The following is a 21,205-nucleotide window of genomic DNA, read 5'->3' as shown; positions in this document are numbered from 1 at the left end:
GGGGGGGGGGGTGGGGGGGGGGGGGGGTGGGGGGGGGGGGGGGTGGGGGGGGGGGGGGGTGGGGGGGGGGGGGGGTGGGGGGGGGGGGGGGTGGGGGGGGGGGGGGGTGGGGGGGGGGGGGGGTGGGGGGGGGGGGGGGTGGGGGGGGGGGGGGGTGGGGGGGGGGGGGGGTGGGGGGGGGGGGGGGTGGGGGGGGGGGGGGGTGGGGGGGGGGGGGGGTGGGGGGGGGGGGGGGTGGGGGGGGGGGGGGGTGGGGGGGGGGGGGGGTGGGGGGGGGGGGGGGTGGGGGGGGGGGGGGGTGGGGGGGGGGGGGGGTGGGGGGGGGGGGGGGTGGGGGGGGGGGGGGGTGGGGGGGGGGGGGGGTGGGGGGGGGGGGGGGTGGGGGGGGGGGGGGGTGGGGGGGGGGGGGGGTGGGGGGGGGGGGGGGTGGGGGGGGGGGGGGGTGGGGGGGGGGGGGGGTGGGGGGGGGGGGGGGTGGGGGGGGGGGGGGGTGGGGGGGGGGGGGGGTGGGGGGGGGGGGGGGTGGGGGGGGGGGGGGGTGGGGGGGGGGGGGGGTGGGGGGGGGGGGGGGTGGGGGGGGGGGGGGGTGGGGGGGGGGGGGGGTGGGGGGGGGGGGGGGTGGGGGGGGGGGGGGGTGGGGGGGGGGGGGGGTGGGGGGGGGGGGGGGTGGGGGGGGGGGGGGGTGGGGGGGGGGGGGGGTGGGGGGGGGGGGGGGTGGGGGGGGGGGGGGGTGGGGGGGGGGGGGGGTGGGGGGGGGGGGGGGTGGGGGGGGGGGGGGGTGGGGGGGGGGGGGGGTGGGGGGGGGGGGGGGTGGGGGGGGGGGGGGGTGGGGGGGGGGGGGGGTGGGGGGGGGGGGGGGTGGGGGGGGGGGGGGGTGGGGGGGGGGGGGGGTGGGGGGGGGGGGGGGTGGGGGGGGGGGGGGGTGGGGGGGGGGGGGGGTGGGGGGGGGGGGGGGTGGGGGGGGGGGGGGGTGGGGGGGGGGGGGGGTGGGGGGGGGGGGGGGTGGGGGGGGGGGGGGGTGGGGGGGGGGGGGGGTGGGGGGGGGGGGGGGTGGGGGGGGGGGGGGGTGGGGGGGGGGGGGGGTGGGGGGGGGGGGGGGTGGGGGGGGGGGGGGGTGGGGGGGGGGGGGGGTGGGGGGGGGGGGGGGTGGGGGGGGGGGGGGGTGGGGGGGGGGGGGGGTGGGGGGGGGGGGGGGTGGGGGGGGGGGGGGGTGGGGGGGGGGGGGGGTGGGGGGGGGGGGGGGTGGGGGGGGGGGGGGGTGGGGGGGGGGGGGGGTGGGGGGGGGGGGGGGTGGGGGGGGGGGGGGGTGGGGGGGGGGGGGGGTGGGGGGGGGGGGGGGTGGGGGGGGGGGGGGGTGGGGGGGGGGGGGGGTGGGGGGGGGGGGGGGTGGGGGGGGGGGGGGGTGGGGGGGGGGGGGGGTGGGGGGGGGGGGGGGTGGGGGGGGGGGGGGGTGGGGGGGGGGGGGGGTGGGGGGGGGGGGGGGTGGGGGGGGGGGGGGGTGGGGGGGGGGGGGGGTGGGGGGGGGGGGGGGTGGGGGGGGGGGGGGGTGGGGGGGGGGGGGGGTGGGGGGGGGGGGGGGTGGGGGGGGGGGGGGGTGGGGGGGGGGGGGGGTGGGGGGGGGGGGGGGTGGGGGGGGGGGGGGGTGGGGGGGGGGGGGGGTGGGGGGGGGGGGGGGTGGGGGGGGGGGGGGGTGGGGGGGGGGGGGGGTGGGGGGGGGGGGGGGTGGGGGGGGGGGGGGGTGGGGGGGGGGGGGGGTGGGGGGGGGGGGGGGTGGGGGGGGGGGGGGGTGGGGGGGGGGGGGGGTGGGGGGGGGGGGGGGTGGGGGGGGGGGGGGGTGGGGGGGGGGGGGGGTGGGGGGGGGGGGGGGTGGGGGGGGGGGGGGGTGGGGGGGGGGGGGGGTGGGGGGGGGGGGGGGTGGGGGGGGGGGGGGGTGGGGGGGGGGGGGGGTGGGGGGGGGGGGGGGTGGGGGGGGGGGGGGGTGGGGGGGGGGGGGGGTGGGGGGGGGGGGGGGTGGGGGGGGGGGGGGGTGGGGGGGGGGGGGGGTGGGGGGGGGGGGGGGTGGGGGGGGGGGGGGGTGGGGGGGGGGGGGGGTGGGGGGGGGGGGGGGTGGGGGGGGGGGGGGGTGGGGGGGGGGGGGGGTGGGGGGGGGGGGGGGTGGGGGGGGGGGGGGGTGGGGGGGGGGGGGGGTGGGGGGGGGGGGGGGTGGGGGGGGGGGGGGGTGGGGGGGGGGGGGGGTGGGGGGGGGGGGGGGTGGGGGGGGGGGGGGGTGGGGGGGGGGGGGGGTGGGGGGGGGGGGGGGTGGGGGGGGGGGGGGGTGGGGGGGGGGGGGGGTGGGGGGGGGGGGGGGTGGGGGGGGGGGGGGGTGGGGGGGGGGGGGGGTGGGGGGGGGGGGGGGTGGGGGGGGGGGGGGGTGGGGGGGGGGGGGGGTGGGGGGGGGGGGGGGTGGGGGGGGGGGGGGGTGGGGGGGGGGGGGGGTGGGGGGGGGGGGGGGTGGGGGGGGGGGGGGGTGGGGGGGGGGGGGGGTGGGGGGGGGGGGGGGTGGGGGGGGGGGGGGGTGGGGGGGGGGGGGGGTGGGGGGGGGGGGGGGTGGGGGGGGGGGGGGGTGGGGGGGGGGGGGGGTGGGGGGGGGGGGGGGTGGGGGGGGGGGGGGGTGGGGGGGGGGGGGGGTGGGGGGGGGGGGGGGTGGGGGGGGGGGGGGGTGGGGGGGGGGGGGGGTGGGGGGGGGGGGGGGTGGGGGGGGGGGGGGGTGGGGGGGGGGGGGGGTGGGGGGGGGGGGGGGTGGGGGGGGGGGGGGGTGGGGGGGGGGGGGGGTGGGGGGGGGGGGGGGTGGGGGGGGGGGGGGGTGGGGGGGGGGGGGGGTGGGGGGGGGGGGGGGTGGGGGGGGGGGGGGGTGGGGGGGGGGGGGGGTGGGGGGGGGGGGGGGTGGGGGGGGGGGGGGGTGGGGGGGGGGGGGGGTGGGGGGGGGGGGGGGTGGGGGGGGGGGGGGGTGGGGGGGGGGGGGGGTGGGGGGGGGGGGGGGTGGGGGGGGGGGGGGGTGGGGGGGGGGGGGGGTGGGGGGGGGGGGGGGTGGGGGGGGGGGGGGGTGGGGGGGGGGGGGGGTGGGGGGGGGGGGGGGTGGGGGGGGGGGGGGGTGGGGGGGGGGGGGGGTGGGGGGGGGGGGGGGTGGGGGGGGGGGGGGGTGGGGGGGGGGGGGGGTGGGGGGGGGGGGGGGTGGGGGGGGGGGGGGGTGGGGGGGGGGGGGGGTGGGGGGGGGGGGGGGTGGGGGGGGGGGGGGGTGGGGGGGGGGGGGGGTGGGGGGGGGGGGGGGTGGGGGGGGGGGGGGGTGGGGGGGGGGGGGGGTGGGGGGGGGGGGGGGTGGGGGGGGGGGGGGGTGGGGGGGGGGGGGGGTGGGGGGGGGGGGGGGTGGGGGGGGGGGGGGGTGGGGGGGGGGGGGGGTGGGGGGGGGGGGGGGTGGGGGGGGGGGGGGGTGGGGGGGGGGGGGGGTGGGGGGGGGGGGGGGTGGGGGGGGGGGGGGGTGGGGGGGGGGGGGGGTGGGGGGGGGGGGGGGTGGGGGGGGGGGGGGGTGGGGGGGGGGGGGGGTGGGGGGGGGGGGGGGTGGGGGGGGGGGGGGGTGGGGGGGGGGGGGGGTGGGGGGGGGGGGGGGTGGGGGGGGGGGGGGGTGGGGGGGGGGGGGGGTGGGGGGGGGGGGGGGTGGGGGGGGGGGGGGGTGGGGGGGGGGGGGGGTGGGGGGGGGGGGGGGTGGGGGGGGGGGGGGGTGGGGGGGGGGGGGGGTGGGGGGGGGGGGGGGTGGGGGGGGGGGGGGGTGGGGGGGGGGGGGGGTGGGGGGGGGGGGGGGTGGGGGGGGGGGGGGGTGGGGGGGGGGGGGGGTGGGGGGGGGGGGGGGTGGGGGGGGGGGGGGGTGGGGGGGGGGGGGGGTGGGGGGGGGGGGGGGTGGGGGGGGGGGGGGGTGGGGGGGGGGGGGGGTGGGGGGGGGGGGGGGTGGGGGGGGGGGGGGGTGGGGGGGGGGGGGGGTGGGGGGGGGGGGGGGTGGGGGGGGGGGGGGGTGGGGGGGGGGGGGGGTGGGGGGGGGGGGGGGTGGGGGGGGGGGGGGGTGGGGGGGGGGGGGGGTGGGGGGGGGGGGGGGTGGGGGGGGGGGGGGGTGGGGGGGGGGGGGGGTGGGGGGGGGGGGGGGTGGGGGGGGGGGGGGGTGGGGGGGGGGGGGGGTGGGGGGGGGGGGGGGTGGGGGGGGGGGGGGGTGGGGGGGGGGGGGGGTGGGGGGGGGGGGGGGTGGGGGGGGGGGGGGGTGGGGGGGGGGGGGGGTGGGGGGGGGGGGGGGTGGGGGGGGGGGGGGGTGGGGGGGGGGGGGGGTGGGGGGGGGGGGGGGTGGGGGGGGGGGGGGGTGGGGGGGGGGGGGGGTGGGGGGGGGGGGGGGTGGGGGGGGGGGGGGGTGGGGGGGGGGGGGGGTGGGGGGGGGGGGGGGTGGGGGGGGGGGGGGGTGGGGGGGGGGGGGGGTGGGGGGGGGGGGGGGTGGGGGGGGGGGGGGGTGGGGGGGGGGGGGGGTGGGGGGGGGGGGGGGTGGGGGGGGGGGGGGGTGGGGGGGGGGGGGGGTGGGGGGGGGGGGGGGTGGGGGGGGGGGGGGGTGGGGGGGGGGGGGGGTGGGGGGGGGGGGGGGTGGGGGGGGGGGGGGGTGGGGGGGGGGGGGGGTGGGGGGGGGGGGGGGTGGGGGGGGGGGGGGGTGGGGGGGGGGGGGGGTGGGGGGGGGGGGGGGTGGGGGGGGGGGGGGGTGGGGGGGGGGGGGGGTGGGGGGGGGGGGGGGTGGGGGGGGGGGGGGGTGGGGGGGGGGGGGGGTGGGGGGGGGGGGGGGTGGGGGGGGGGGGGGGTGGGGGGGGGGGGGGGTGGGGGGGGGGGGGGGTGGGGGGGGGGGGGGGTGGGGGGGGGGGGGGGTGGGGGGGGGGGGGGGTGGGGGGGGGGGGGGGTGGGGGGGGGGGGGGGTGGGGGGGGGGGGGGGTGGGGGGGGGGGGGGGTGGGGGGGGGGGGGGGTGGGGGGGGGGGGGGGTGGGGGGGGGGGGGGGTGGGGGGGGGGGGGGGTGGGGGGGGGGGGGGGTGGGGGGGGGGGGGGGTGGGGGGGGGGGGGGGTGGGGGGGGGGGGGGGTGGGGGGGGGGGGGGGTGGGGGGGGGGGGGGGTGGGGGGGGGGGGGGGTGGGGGGGGGGGGGGGTGGGGGGGGGGGGGGGTGGGGGGGGGGGGGGGTGGGGGGGGGGGGGGGTGGGGGGGGGGGGGGGTGGGGGGGGGGGGGGGTGGGGGGGGGGGGGGGTGGGGGGGGGGGGGGGTGGGGGGGGGGGGGGGTGGGGGGGGGGGGGGGTGGGGGGGGGGGGGGGTGGGGGGGGGGGGGGGTGGGGGGGGGGGGGGGTGGGGGGGGGGGGGGGTGGGGGGGGGGGGGGGTGGGGGGGGGGGGGGGTGGGGGGGGGGGGGGGTGGGGGGGGGGGGGGGTGGGGGGGGGGGGGGGTGGGGGGGGGGGGGGGTGGGGGGGGGGGGGGGTGGGGGGGGGGGGGGGTGGGGGGGGGGGGGGGTGGGGGGGGGGGGGGGTGGGGGGGGGGGGGGGTGGGGGGGGGGGGGGGTGGGGGGGGGGGGGGGTGGGGGGGGGGGGGGGTGGGGGGGGGGGGGGGTGGGGGGGGGGGGGGGTGGGGGGGGGGGGGGGTGGGGGGGGGGGGGGGTGGGGGGGGGGGGGGGTGGGGGGGGGGGGGGGTGGGGGGGGGGGGGGGTGGGGGGGGGGGGGGGTGGGGGGGGGGGGGGGTGGGGGGGGGGGGGGGTGGGGGGGGGGGGGGGTGGGGGGGGGGGGGGGTGGGGGGGGGGGGGGGTGGGGGGGGGGGGGGGTGGGGGGGGGGGGGGGTGGGGGGGGGGGGGGGTGGGGGGGGGGGGGGGTGGGGGGGGGGGGGGGTGGGGGGGGGGGGGGGTGGGGGGGGGGGGGGGTGGGGGGGGGGGGGGGTGGGGGGGGGGGGGGGTGGGGGGGGGGGGGGGTGGGGGGGGGGGGGGGTGGGGGGGGGGGGGGGTGGGGGGGGGGGGGGGTGGGGGGGGGGGGGGGTGGGGGGGGGGGGGGGTGGGGGGGGGGGGGGGTGGGGGGGGGGGGGGGTGGGGGGGGGGGGGGGTGGGGGGGGGGGGGGGTGGGGGGGGGGGGGGGTGGGGGGGGGGGGGGGTGGGGGGGGGGGGGGGTGGGGGGGGGGGGGGGTGGGGGGGGGGGGGGGTGGGGGGGGGGGGGGGTGGGGGGGGGGGGGGGTGGGGGGGGGGGGGGGTGGGGGGGGGGGGGGGTGGGGGGGGGGGGGGGTGGGGGGGGGGGGGGGTGGGGGGGGGGGGGGGTGGGGGGGGGGGGGGGTGGGGGGGGGGGGGGGTGGGGGGGGGGGGGGGTGGGGGGGGGGGGGGGTGGGGGGGGGGGGGGGTGGGGGGGGGGGGGGGTGGGGGGGGGGGGGGGTGGGGGGGGGGGGGGGTGGGGGGGGGGGGGGGTGGGGGGGGGGGGGGGTGGGGGGGGGGGGGGGTGGGGGGGGGGGGGGGTGGGGGGGGGGGGGGGTGGGGGGGGGGGGGGGTGGGGGGGGGGGGGGGTGGGGGGGGGGGGGGGTGGGGGGGGGGGGGGGTGGGGGGGGGGGGGGGTGGGGGGGGGGGGGGGTGGGGGGGGGGGGGGGTGGGGGGGGGGGGGGGTGGGGGGGGGGGGGGGTGGGGGGGGGGGGGGGTGGGGGGGGGGGGGGGTGGGGGGGGGGGGGGGTGGGGGGGGGGGGGGGTGGGGGGGGGGGGGGGTGGGGGGGGGGGGGGGTGGGGGGGGGGGGGGGTGGGGGGGGGGGGGGGTGGGGGGGGGGGGGGGTGGGGGGGGGGGGGGGTGGGGGGGGGGGGGGGTGGGGGGGGGGGGGGGTGGGGGGGGGGGGGGGTGGGGGGGGGGGGGGGTGGGGGGGGGGGGGGGTGGGGGGGGGGGGGGGTGGGGGGGGGGGGGGGTGGGGGGGGGGGGGGGTGGGGGGGGGGGGGGGTGGGGGGGGGGGGGGGTGGGGGGGGGGGGGGGTGGGGGGGGGGGGGGGTGGGGGGGGGGGGGGGTGGGGGGGGGGGGGGGTGGGGGGGGGGGGGGGTGGGGGGGGGGGGGGGTGGGGGGGGGGGGGGGTGGGGGGGGGGGGGGGTGGGGGGGGGGGGGGGTGGGGGGGGGGGGGGGTGGGGGGGGGGGGGGGTGGGGGGGGGGGGGGGTGGGGGGGGGGGGGGGTGGGGGGGGGGGGGGGTGGGGGGGGGGGGGGGTGGGGGGGGGGGGGGGTGGGGGGGGGGGGGGGTGGGGGGGGGGGGGGGTGGGGGGGGGGGGGGGTGGGGGGGGGGGGGGGTGGGGGGGGGGGGGGGTGGGGGGGGGGGGGGGTGGGGGGGGGGGGGGGTGGGGGGGGGGGGGGGTGGGGGGGGGGGGGGGTGGGGGGGGGGGGGGGTGGGGGGGGGGGGGGGTGGGGGGGGGGGGGGGTGGGGGGGGGGGGGGGTGGGGGGGGGGGGGGGTGGGGGGGGGGGGGGGTGGGGGGGGGGGGGGGTGGGGGGGGGGGGGGGTGGGGGGGGGGGGGGGTGGGGGGGGGGGGGGGTGGGGGGGGGGGGGGGTGGGGGGGGGGGGGGGTGGGGGGGGGGGGGGGTGGGGGGGGGGGGGGGTGGGGGGGGGGGGGGGTGGGGGGGGGGGGGGGTGGGGGGGGGGGGGGGTGGGGGGGGGGGGGGGTGGGGGGGGGGGGGGGTGGGGGGGGGGGGGGGTGGGGGGGGGGGGGGGTGGGGGGGGGGGGGGGTGGGGGGGGGGGGGGGTGGGGGGGGGGGGGGGTGGGGGGGGGGGGGGGTGGGGGGGGGGGGGGGTGGGGGGGGGGGGGGGTGGGGGGGGGGGGGGGTGGGGGGGGGGGGGGGTGGGGGGGGGGGGGGGTGGGGGGGGGGGGGGGTGGGGGGGGGGGGGGGTGGGGGGGGGGGGGGGTGGGGGGGGGGGGGGGTGGGGGGGGGGGGGGGTGGGGGGGGGGGGGGGTGGGGGGGGGGGGGGGTGGGGGGGGGGGGGGGTGGGGGGGGGGGGGGGTGGGGGGGGGGGGGGGTGGGGGGGGGGGGGGGTGGGGGGGGGGGGGGGTGGGGGGGGGGGGGGGTGGGGGGGGGGGGGGGTGGGGGGGGGGGGGGGTGGGGGGGGGGGGGGGTGGGGGGGGGGGGGGGTGGGGGGGGGGGGGGGTGGGGGGGGGGGGGGGTGGGGGGGGGGGGGGGTGGGGGGGGGGGGGGGTGGGGGGGGGGGGGGGTGGGGGGGGGGGGGGGTGGGGGGGGGGGGGGGTGGGGGGGGGGGGGGGTGGGGGGGGGGGGGGGTGGGGGGGGGGGGGGGTGGGGGGGGGGGGGGGTGGGGGGGGGGGGGGGTGGGGGGGGGGGGGGGTGGGGGGGGGGGGGGGTGGGGGGGGGGGGGGGTGGGGGGGGGGGGGGGTGGGGGGGGGGGGGGGTGGGGGGGGGGGGGGGTGGGGGGGGGGGGGGGTGGGGGGGGGGGGGGGTGGGGGGGGGGGGGGGTGGGGGGGGGGGGGGGTGGGGGGGGGGGGGGGTGGGGGGGGGGGGGGGTGGGGGGGGGGGGGGGTGGGGGGGGGGGGGGGTGGGGGGGGGGGGGGGTGGGGGGGGGGGGGGGTGGGGGGGGGGGGGGGTGGGGGGGGGGGGGGGTGGGGGGGGGGGGGGGTGGGGGGGGGGGGGGGTGGGGGGGGGGGGGGGTGGGGGGGGGGGGGGGTGGGGGGGGGGGGGGGTGGGGGGGGGGGGGGGTGGGGGGGGGGGGGGGTGGGGGGGGGGGGGGGTGGGGGGGGGGGGGGGTGGGGGGGGGGGGGGGTGGGGGGGGGGGGGGGTGGGGGGGGGGGGGGGTGGGGGGGGGGGGGGGTGGGGGGGGGGGGGGGTGGGGGGGGGGGGGGGTGGGGGGGGGGGGGGGTGGGGGGGGGGGGGGGTGGGGGGGGGGGGGGGTGGGGGACATCAGCCCCTGCTAGCATGGCCAATTGGCCATGCTGGCAGGGGCTGATGGGAATTGTAGTCCATAACATCTGGAGCGCCAAAGGTTCGCCACCACTGCTCTATATGGAGAGGAGAAATATTGAAGAACATTCCACTCTGAAATTAGACCTGCCCACCCTTGGCAACCACATAGCTTCCCAAAATGTAAAGTCCTTCATATGGACATAGTTCAGTGACTTGTCTCTCTCAATAAATCCCTGGCTCTCAACAGACCTTACCACCTTCAGTTATCTCCAAACATTCCTACTTTCACGTCTTGCAATGTTTAGGGGTGGTTTCCACTACCATTTTCTAAGGGATGGTTGTTGGTTGAACGTACTGTATGTAAAACTGTGGAGTAGGACCATTGGCCCGTCAAGTTCATTATTATCTAATCTGACTAGTAACACCCTTCCAAGGTCTTGAGGAGAGAAAAGTCTTTCTATTGATGCTACTGGTGATACTTTAAGTGAAGATACCAGGAAGTGAAACTGAGACCTTCTACATGCCAAGCAGATGCTCTATCACTATGACCTTGCAACCTTTGGTGATGGGAAGTGCCATCTAATGGCAACCCTGGAAAGTTCTCAAGACAAGAGTTGAACAAAGGTGCTTTGCAATTGCCTATTTCTGTGTAGCAATCCTGAACTTCCTTGGTGGTCTCCCATCCAAATACTCACCAAGGGCTGACCTTGCTTAGCTTCTGAGCTCTGACAAGATTAGGCTAGTCTAGGTCATCTTTCCAGCCTTTATCAGACAACCTTTTGGCAAGATGGGAGTCCCATCTAAGCCCTTTTCAGAGACTACATCCACATCCTGGGAATCCAGCAACTGTGTGAATCAGGAGCCCATGTTCCCCATGACACATGATACACACATTTACCATATGAACAGGGGCAATATATGTATCTTGCATCTGTGTTCAGCTTCTGTACTCACTAACCAGAACCTACAAAACATCAGTATTTAATCCACTCATACCACAACTATATATGCATGCAAAAATATTCATGTGGCCTCTGATCAGGCAGTGCCAATGTATCCAGCAAATGTTCCATCATGTTTCCAATAAAGATCATGATTATGGCTTGCGGCCGACTCAAAAACCCGAATAAGAAGATGGTGACTTGCCATTCCTAAAAGCTAGCATGATATAGTGGTTAAGATCTAGGAGACCCAGTTTTGGATCCTTGCTCTGCTAGAAGTGCACTTAATGACCATGAGCCTGCCAGTCAATCACTATTTCAATCTAACCTACCTGACAGATTGATTGTTGTAAAGATAAAATGGAAGAGGGGACATCAACATTGTAAGTGGCTTTGGATTCCCACTGGGAAGAAGAGTGAGGTGTAAATATCCAATTAAATAAAATACATGAGTCTCTCTTTATTTTATTTATTTATTTTATTTATTTATGGGATTTCTATACTGCCCAATCCCCAAAGGGCTCTGGGTGGTGTACAACATGGATTCCACATACAGTATATAAACAAAACCCCATTAAATTAAAATGTAAGTTTAAAAGTTTAAATATTTAAAACGCAGCAGTAATTCAGTAAAATGGCATCAGCAATACCCCAGATTAAACCCTCCCAAAAAAGGGGGAAGAAGACAGTAACAAAAGTGGGCCCCCTAGATGACAGGGGGACTCCGAAAACCAGAGGAATAGAGTAGAAGAGGCATGTCATCTGTGTTCCATGTGTTCTTTGTGTTCCATGTCACCTGCTCCCCTGAAACCCCTTCCCTAGCAGTATGCCTGAGCTGTGTCTGGACTACACCATTTCATACCACAAGTAGGACATGAGCGTTGACTCTCTATCACCAGTCTTAGCCCCCCCCCCTCCCCACCAGCAATCAGAAGGAATAAAGGTTCAGATTACAGGAGTGTGGAGAAGGTGGGCTTTTAAGTATTCTTTGCACAACTTAAATAAAAATAAAATACTGTTCTTAGACTCAGACAATTCCAGTTTGCAAGCCCTATATTATTCTGCGCCTTAGCAGTCTGAAAAAACATGCGCTTAAAAAGTTCTGCCCATTTGGCAGCCTCTTCGAACCGGAACAAATGCAAAGCTATTATCCAGCAGACTTCACGTGGATTTTCACATGCGCCAGCAGGTAGACACAGAAGCACCAAGAAGAATGTTATCTCCTTCCTGTCTGAAGGTAGACGGCTCGTTCAACTTAAAATCACCTATTTGCTTTTTATTAATGTATAAAAAAAATGTATCCTGCCTTTCAGCCCTCCCAAGGGCCTCCGGGGTAAAACCATGTAAAACTTAGATGATCAAATCACATTGTCAGACCATTAAAATTAGCCTTCCCCTACACACATCATTACAACAAATTAAAAACAGACTTAAAATACTTACAAAGACATAAAAAGCAATTAAAACGCTGGTCGGGGAAAGTGAGATCACTGAGGGAATGCCAAGCAATAAGAAAGCCTTCATCTACTGGAAGCCACCTATCTAGCCCCCCACCTCAAAGGATGTTTTGCAAAGGGAAGTGTACAATGACAGAAATGTTAAAAAGTGAAATGAAGCTTTTTCTCGGTTGAGAAAGGATACTCTGTTCTTACCTGTCAACAGGAAAGAGCAGCAATGGGCATATGTATTCTCACCCACCCAGAACTGTGGGTGTACAGTTTGTGTGCACATAGGTTCTGTATTCACAGGCTGTTAAAGGTGTACAGATCAGGGTGGAGAATTCAGGTGTTTTCTTACTTTCCCTCCCCTTCCCCCGCCGTGCATGCTCAGTCAGGCACTGGCTTGCATTCTGAAGCACACTCTTGTTTGTTATGGAAACTACTGGAGAAACTTCCCCGTAATGATGACGCTATGCAGCAAGCATCATACGTAGATCTTTTCACCATGCCACTGCAATAACATGCCATAATAACATCACGTCATGATGTTATAACAACGTCTGATGATGTTATACCATCGCCTCATAATGATATAACATCACGTCATGATGTTATAACATCACCTCTTGATATTATAACATCGCCTCATGACGTTATAACATCGCCTGATGATGTTATAACGTCACCTCATGATGTTATAACATCGCCTCATGATGTTATAACATCACGGCATGATGTTATTACATTGCCTGATGATGTATAACATCGCCTCATAATGATATAACATCGCGTCATGATGTTATAACATCGCCTCATGATGCTATAACATCGCCTAATGACGTTATAACATCACCTGATGTTATAACATCACCTGATGACTTTATAACATCGCCTACTCGCTCTGTAACTCGCTCTATGCAGGTCTCCCCTTGCATTTGATTCGGAAATTGAAACTGGTCCAACATGCAGCGGCACACTTGCTCACAGGGGGCGCCTTTCGAGACCACATTCAGCCTGTGTTGCGCCAGCTGCATTGGCTTCTGGTGGAATTCCGAATCATTTTCAAGGTTTGGGTTTTGACCTTTAAGGCCTCACGCAGCCTGGGACCCTTGTACCTTCTGGACCGCATTACCCCATATGCCCCTACTCACCCTCTGCGTTCAGCAGAGGCAAATTTACTGGTGGTCCCCGGCCCCTCCATGATGCGGCTGGCCTCCACGTGGGCCAGGCCCTTTACGGCCCTGGCACCAGCCTGGTGGAACACTCTTCCTTCACCTGTCCGGGCTTTGCAAGATCTTGGTGAATTCTGCAGGGCCTGTAAGACCGAGTTGTTCCGCCGGGCCTTTGGAGCAACCAGCCGCTGAGTATGGCACCCCTGCTCTATTACATCTAGATTATCCTCCTATGGAGGAGTCCGGCCGCTCCCTAGGGGAGGGTTTTAAAGGAAAGAATTCACTGGGTGCCTTTTATTATGATATTACCGCTGTTTTAATTAAATTTAGTATGTTTTAATGTTGGAGCTTTTATGGGTTGTTGTTGTTTTAATTGTATGGTTTGCCCTCTAACTTGTTTGTATTAATTTTGTTGTACACCGCCCGGAGCCCCTTGGGGATAGGGCGGTATAAAAATCGAAATAATAAATAAATAAATAAATAAAAATCATGATGTTATAACATCACATCATGGTGTTATAGCATCGCATCCTGGTGTTACATCATCACATCATGGTGTTATAACATCACGTCATGATGCTATGACGTTATAAGAGAAGCATCAACATTATAACGTCATAACATCACATCCTGATAACATCACGTCATGAAGTTATTACACCACGTCATGATGTTATTATATCACATCATGGTGTTATAACATCCCTTTAAATCTCCCCCAATCAACGCCGAATTTAGGCAAACAAAACAATTCTGCTTTTCAACATTGTTTAAAGAGAGCCCATGAGGCTCCCAAACCCCCTCCCTCGAATCCATTTGATTCCATTGGGAGGGGGGCAGTAGCATTGTCAGGGTACCCCTGGGACGTGCTCACGGTACCCCAGGGTACCACGGAACCCTGGTTGGGAATCACTGCTCTAGATAAACCACATCCCCTGTGCTGGCTTGGCAATTTTCCACAGTCTACTGAGATACCTACAGAAAGATCAAGGAAGAAGAGTCAACACAGGTGCAGTAGCTATAGCAGCACTTCAGAGAAAGGGAATCAGGGGCGGGGGAGAAGATACATCTCCTAAACAGCCAAGACAGCTCCTTGAAGATCTCACAGTTTATTAATCAGTTCTTTCCAGCTTCCTTTCTTCCTGAACTGTACCCGGAATGGATGGTCCCACACTAAGCAGGATCAATTGTAAAAAGTGGAATTAGTCATTCTAAATCATGCAGCTGTGGTCGAAGGGAGCTCGCCTACAAAAATCATTAAACAATCATGTATTCCTATTGATTTATTCAAAATACCTTGAAGGGAAACAGATTAAACACAAGGCAAAAAGTAAACTAATGCAGATTAAATGGATGAAGGATGGGCTGATGGCTCCCAAGGCCCTTTTTGTCCTAATGAGAGGAAAATTATATGTACACTATTACCAGGATAAAAGGGTCTATTAGAGGTCTTTTGCTTGACATATTTATGTATTTCAAATACTAAGTAGCACAGTGAATTAGGGTTAGTCCGGGCATTTGTTATTTTTATTGCATCTCCAAGTGATAAACAGGGTTTGCGGCAGAGGGCAGCTCCTCGCTGTGCTCATGAGGAGAATCAGCAGGGCGGAATGTGGGCTGCATCGCATGGCTGCTTATTAGAGGGCGGTTATTAGTGAGGCAAGTGCAATTGCTTTTATTTTTCACAACTGCCCTTGTCAAACCTGCAAACAGGGTGCAGGGGGAATGTGTGGCAGGGGAGCGGGTGGATCCCCACTTGATGCAATCTGCTTTGGCTTCACCCCCCCCCCATCTCCCCACCCCCTACTGTTCCTGTCTTAATGGATTCTCAGGAGGAATCCACCCTAAAGCCACCTGATTCATGCGGCGTTATGCTGACTGTTGTGCTTTTCTTTTCTGCTTCCTTGGCTGGAAACACAGTGTTGAAAGTGCAGTGGAAGGCCAAAGCCTGTCTAGATTTGGACACCAAAGGCAGGACACAGAAGCCCAGCAGAACCCAGAGCCACCGCAAACCTAACAAATATAATGTCAAACCAGAGAATCACTGTGGTAGAAACTGAAGGTGGGAGTTCTTTTGCAAGCCCAACAGAACAAATGACCACGTACAGAATTCTCAGCGGCACTTTGTGCCAGTGTGGCATTGCCAGCTCAACAGAACCAAAGTGAAACCACAGCAGAACAAATCCAAACACTGAGCAGCACTGTACGAACAGCAAAGGGGATACAAAGCAACTTTTGGCAAAGGAAAGGAAATCGTGAAACTGATAAACAGACTTTAAATTGACTCAAGCAGCCTGGAGAGTCCATTGGACCCCCCACTCCCTTGAGACACAAAAACATAGGGGGGAGGGGAAAAATAATTCCTAGGAGTTTGCAAATGCTGGTTCCTGATCTTACCAATAAATCCTGACTACTTCTGGGATTTTTCAGGACCGTTTTTATGTTATCCCAAAAAATTCCCAGATATATTTGAGATGAATAGATCCAAAGAAAATGCCAACAAGGTATTTTTTCAAGTATATTTTGTATCCGAGTGCAGATCCCTAGATAATATTTTGATCAAAGCCCCACAGAGTCAGAGATAGGCTTCTTTTAAAAGATAAGTGTGCTATCCATTGCAAGTTTCTAAAATGTAATGAATTAGCCAACCAGCTTTGTTGCTGCTCCCCCCACCCCCCACCCCATTTCCGCCCTCTGTAGGAAAACCCACAAATGTCAAGTTGCAAGTCTAGGATTTTAGTCAACTAGAGCCCCCACGGAAACTTTCCTTTGCCTGCAGAGAATTGACTCCATTCACAACTGTTCTTTCTCAGAGCCTTTCTGTTCACATGCCTTGGGAAGATTACTGAGTTATTAAATAAACACTTTGGAAATAGTTTTCTTAAAGAACCTGTTCCAACATTCCTTTTTAAAAGAAATATCCAGCATTTGTTCAGAACCTTCTGTTTAAAACCATTATATTTACAACTGAAAATGCATACATCATTTGTTGTTTTTAATACTTGTAAGCTAATGATTTATTAATTCTGTCTCATTTCCTTTTTCATGTTTATGCAGCCTTATTTCTGCCTGAAATATTCCCTGTAGCTTTAATGCACATCAGACTGATTTTGGATTATTTGAGGGGGTTCCCCTGTTTTTTACGGTTGTGATGTTAGGGTTTTTTTAGGTATTGTGAATAGCATGCAGAATTGTGGTTGTTAGAACCGCATACTGTGCTGTGCATTCCTGTTCAGATTTACTCCAGTCTGCAAGCATTGAGATCAATTGGTTTAGACTAGACTAGAATAACTCTCCATAAGACAGCACTGAAAATTATAGTGGTACTTTCCACACAAGTCCCTGAAAACACTTTCAAAATGTTTTCAATCATTCCCATTTGTTAACATGCCCCCCTTGACACAATTCCTGGCCACCATGTTCTGCTAATTTCATTTGTTTGTTTTTAAGTTCCATGGATTCGATGCTACAAAGTTTCAAAGCCTTATGCTATGATTCTTCAGGGGTTGTGTCGCTGTTGCTATGAAGACATCATGCCCAAAAAATAAACTTTAAAAGAAATGCTGAAAATAAATAGGAGAGTCAATGGAGCAAGCTCAGAAAACGGTGACAAGGAAGTCCGCGGGTTGCCGAGAGGTGTGGAAAATGTCTTAAAGAGATCACATAGCAGGAAAAAACATTTTCACAAAAAGAATTGCTAAAATCCAGCATGCCTTTAAAACGTTTTCAGGCTGGAAATAAAATGTTTTGGGCTAAAAATGTTGCGGAACTCCTCAGAGGAAGCATTTTATTTCCTGTCTCGAAATGTTTTATTTTGTCTGTGCTGATTGGACCAGTAACTAGTGTTTATTGATCTTATTTAAATCATGATTCCCAATATGGTCCCCATGTGCCCTATAGCACTTCCCTTGGATCCTGTCAAACTTTCCAGAAAGTGGGTGGGGTCATGGTAAGGCACGGCTTGTTATTGGCTACTTTCATTCAAATGAAAGGATTTTCCACTGGAGGATCAATAGAACTGTTAGACATCTGGCTTTTCCTTCATCACTGTGTGATATCAGTCCCCCTTTGGGCTTTCCTTCTTTCCAGGAGGTGTTATAGAAGAAGTACTCAGTTTGTCTATGCCTCTTCCGGCAGCCATTTTGGAGTGGCACTCCTCATGCCAATTCAAAATTGTAAGGTTGCTCAAAGGCTCAAAAAAGATACGTTACTGGTGTTAGTTTATATAGCACCAGTGGTGGGATTCAAATAATTTAACAACCGGTTCCCATGGTGGAATTCAAATAATTTAACAACTAGTTGTTTACAAGCACCATTTTAACAACCGGTTCAGCCAAAGTGGTGTGAACCGGCTGAATCCCACCACTGTATAGCACCCATCCATGTGATGGGAGGGATACAGGGGGAAAGTGTGGGTTGGACACAGATAGCTCTTTTTTTGCTCAATCTTGGCCAATTTCCCTTCTTGTTACAGTCTCTATCCCACGTGGATTTTGTCCACTCTGGCTGCATGACCCTAACCTTTGGCGATTATAGAGGACCTCTTCCACCCTTTCCCACTAGTGGATGAATCTCTTCATTTCAATGGCTTGATTTTATACTGAGATAAATAAATAGATGCCCTGACCTGGTTAGCCCAGGCTAGCCAAATCTCATCAAATCTTGGAAGCTAAGCAAGGCGAGCCCTGGTTGGTTCTTGGAGGGGAGGCCACAAAGGAATACCAGGGTTGCTATGTTGAAGAAGACAGTGGGAAACTGCATCTGAATGTCTCTTGCCTTAGGGCACTTCTGCACAGGCCAATCAACCTGGGCTGGGGATGGGAAAAACCCATTTCGGGGGGGGGGGATTCACATGGGTCCCGCCCTTAAAGTGAGGCTGCCCCGTGTTCAGTCCCCTGAAACTTTTTTTAGAATCGTGCTATTTGCAATTATTTTGCTTGAATCCGGGTTGCAGCCAATCAGGAGCAAACAAGTGGCTGAAAGCACTTTAATCAGCCGTGCTTTCCTTCTTCTTAAAGTCCCTGTCTCACAGTTGCGGAGCCTCGTGGGGTCACAGGGATGTCGCATTGCGAGATGTCAGCGTGGCTGTGGGAGTCCATGCCTGCCCACCCGCGTAGATACGCAGCAGAGGGAGATAAGTAAAAAAAAAAGATGTACCTCCGTGCCAAGGTGCAACAGCAATCTCAGAGGTGGGATCCAGCAGGTTCTCACCAGTTCCCGAGAGTGGGTTACTAATTTTTTGTGTGTGCCGAGAGGAGGTTACTAATTGGGTCTGCTTTTCCGTTAGAAATTCCATTAGGTCCAAAAATCATAAAGTCCTGTTGTTTCCTACGTGGCTGGTTAGCGAAGGTAGAAAACGGGATAATTCTCCCTGTTGGGCTGTTTTAAAAACATGTTTTAGAAATATGGTAAAGTTCCTTGTTTAAGGAAAGTATCCTTCTTTTGATTTCTAGAAACAAAATTAAGTATTTGAAAGTATTAAGTATTTGACAGGCAGTCAATTAGAGGAGAAGTAGTTGTTTCTGTTGGCAGTAGACAATAGGACTTGCTATGATGAGTTTAAATTATGGAAAGAAAGATACCAGCTGGAAATTAGGAACTTTTTTTTTACAGGAACAGAGAAATTATTAATGCCCCGCCCCTGGAATGCCTGGCCACGCCCCCGTCGTGGACCGCCCAGCCCCATTGGTGCTACGCCACTGTTTGAATCCCACCACCATGGGAACCTATTACTAAAATTTTTGGATCCCACCACTGAGCAACCTGCATTGTTTCCACAGGCTCCATTCACTGCCTGCACGGAGACATGCGAACGCGAAAACAGCAGGTTACTTTATCCTGACTACAACCTGCTCTCCCATTGCTGTGCAGAAGGGACCTTGAAAAACCCTACAGGGTCATCATAAATTAGGTGTGACTCGATGGCCCTTCCCACCACCAATGAAATAAATAGATAAATATGAAATAACAGAAAATATCAGCACCGACACATCACTATGAAATCAGTCTTCACATACTGAATATCTACCTGTCGTGCAGCTTTAAACACAGAGGGCTTCGGAGGATGTAACACTGTTTAGGATTGCACTGCTAAGCAGTTGTTTGACTGACGATTGCTACCCTGAAATACAACAAACACCCGACAATGGTTACGGTTGGGCTGCTCTGATTATCTGTGCTGGGAAAAGTTCTGAAGAGCTTGGCCATCTGCGGAGTGAAACATGGCAACTGTTGAGCTGAGTACATCGATGCCGCTCAAGCAGAAGTGGAGAGGCAGTAAAGAAGGATCTCACATCTTCTCCAGTTAATGAATAATGCTTTGCACTGATGCAGCACAATAGACTATGCAAACATTGACTTTAAAAAAAAGTCAATCTAATTGACAGAGCACTAGCAGAGCGTTTATGGAGAGGGTATGAGTTTAGCAACCGCAGGATTGTCAGAGGGGTGCAAAGGACGATGATTCCTACTTGTACAGGGCTTCTGCTGAAGTATCAAGAGAAAATAATTAATTCACTGACTGAATTAGAAGGAGGAGGAAGAGGAGTAGTAGTTTGGATTTATATCCCCCTTTCTCTCCTGTAAGGAGACTCGAAGAGGCTTACAATGTCCTTTCCCTCCCCCCCCACCAACAAACACCCTGTGAGGTGGGTGGGACTGAGAGAACTCTGAAGAGCTGTGACAAGCCCACGGTCACCCAGCTGGCATCAAGCGTTGGACTGCACAAACTAATTTATTTATTTATTTATTTATTTATTTATTTATTTATTTATTTATTTATTTATTTATCACATTTACAAACCGCCCATCCCCGAAGGGCTCCGGGCGGTGTACACTAGGCCAGACACAATATTACATACGATTGGCCAAAGCAACAATACACAGAATAAATAAATTAAAACAAGTTAAAACAATGTACAGAATTCATAAAACAAGCAGCATCAGTACAATATATATAACAGTAAGATTATAAAAGTATGGTGCCCGGACCCATGACCAGGCGGGGGGTAGCAGTGTAGGTTAGATGTTATATTGGGTGTGCCAATGATGGAATGGTTCACCAGATAAGTCTCCGCGGACCGCAGCTCAGTGGCAGAGCAAGGAATCAAACCCGGTTCTCCAGATTAGAGTGCACCTGCTCTTAACCACTGCACCATGCTGGCTCTCTAATTATGGATGTTAACTTCCAAGTGGGGTGTAGAATTACATTAAATCTCCAGACTACAGAGACCAATTCCCCTTGGAGAAAATGGCTGCTTTGGTGGACTCATTCTATGATATGAAGGGGTATCAGGATGGCTGTGCCAATCCCTTTAACTTCCTCCAAGATCACTTCCCTTCTCCCCTTTCCCTCAGTATTACATTCTCCCCACCTGATTCCCATACTGGATGTGATTCAAGGGGCAGGAGCAGAGGTGGGATCCAGCAGGTTCTCACAGGTTCCCAAGAGTAGGTTACTAATTATTTGTGTGTGCTGAGAGGGGGTTACTAATTGGTGATTTTGCCATGTGATTTTTGCCTTAGTTACGCCCCTCCTCTCAGCAGTACCGCGCAGAACTTGAAGCAGTCTAGCAGGAGGTGCACCGGCGTGCGTGGCAGCCTGCGCCTGCGTGCATTCATTTCCCTCCCAAGGACCGGCGCACGGCTGCTTCCTTGCCACAGCCCCGCCCAGGAATTCCCCACCCACAGAATGGCTTGCCATGCCCCCGTTGTGCCCCGCCCAGCCCCATTGGCGCTACGCCAGTTTGAATCCCACCACCATGGGAACCTGTTACTAAAATTTTTGGATCCCACCACTGGACAGGAGACAAGGAAGCCACAGGGAGAAAATGACAGGAAGCAATCAGGGTTCAGCTCTCATCCCGTGGGTGTATTCCTTCTGCCTGTTTCTTAAAAATCTGACTCCGTACATATTCCTGTCCCACTCCTGTTTATCAGATCTCAGAAATGGAGCAGTGTCAACCCTAGGTATTACGTGGTTGGTAGACCTCCAAGGAAGTCCCAGGGGTGCTACATGGAAGCAGACAACGAAAAGCCACCTCTGAACTTCTCTTGCCTTGAAAACCCAACAGTGTCACCATAAGACACCATAGCAGTGTCTCTTTTGTTGCCCGCGCACTGGCTATATATCTGACCATCTGACTACACCCCTCCCTCCCACTTGGGGTTTTGTCCATTTACACTAGAGGGGTTTGATTCCCAGGCATGCCTTTTATTATCATTCATTTTTTGTAGGTTACTGCTGCTATAGTTTTAATAGTTTTGAGGTTCTGCATTGTTTTAATTGGGGCTATTCGATTTGTTTTATTGTCTTGTTATTTGCTGTTGTACACCGCCCTGAGCCCTTCGGGGGTAGGGCAGTTTATCAAATCAAATCAAATCAAATCAAATCAAATCAAATGATAGATAGATAGATAGATAGATAGATAGATAGATAGATAGATAGATAGATAGATGAATGAATAGATGATTGGGTAGATAGGATAGATGAATAGATAGATAGATGATGATAGATAGATAGATGAATGAATGAATCAGATAGATAAGATAGATAGATAGAATGAATGAATGGGCCAGATAGATAGATAGATAGATAGATAGATAGATAGATAGATAGATAGATAGATAGATAGATAGATAGATAGATAGATAGATAAGCTGGCTGTGTATTGATGGCACATTGCACCACCACCACCTCCACTCTTGTAGACCTGGATA

This window comes from Sphaerodactylus townsendi, linkage group LG10 (assembly GCF_021028975.2).
Source record: "Sphaerodactylus townsendi isolate TG3544 linkage group LG10, MPM_Stown_v2.3, whole genome shotgun sequence".
Taxonomy (NCBI): domain Eukaryota; kingdom Metazoa; phylum Chordata; class Lepidosauria; order Squamata; family Sphaerodactylidae; genus Sphaerodactylus; species Sphaerodactylus townsendi.
The sequence above is the reverse complement of the archived record's forward strand: the minus strand, read 5'-3'. Positions refer to the sequence as shown.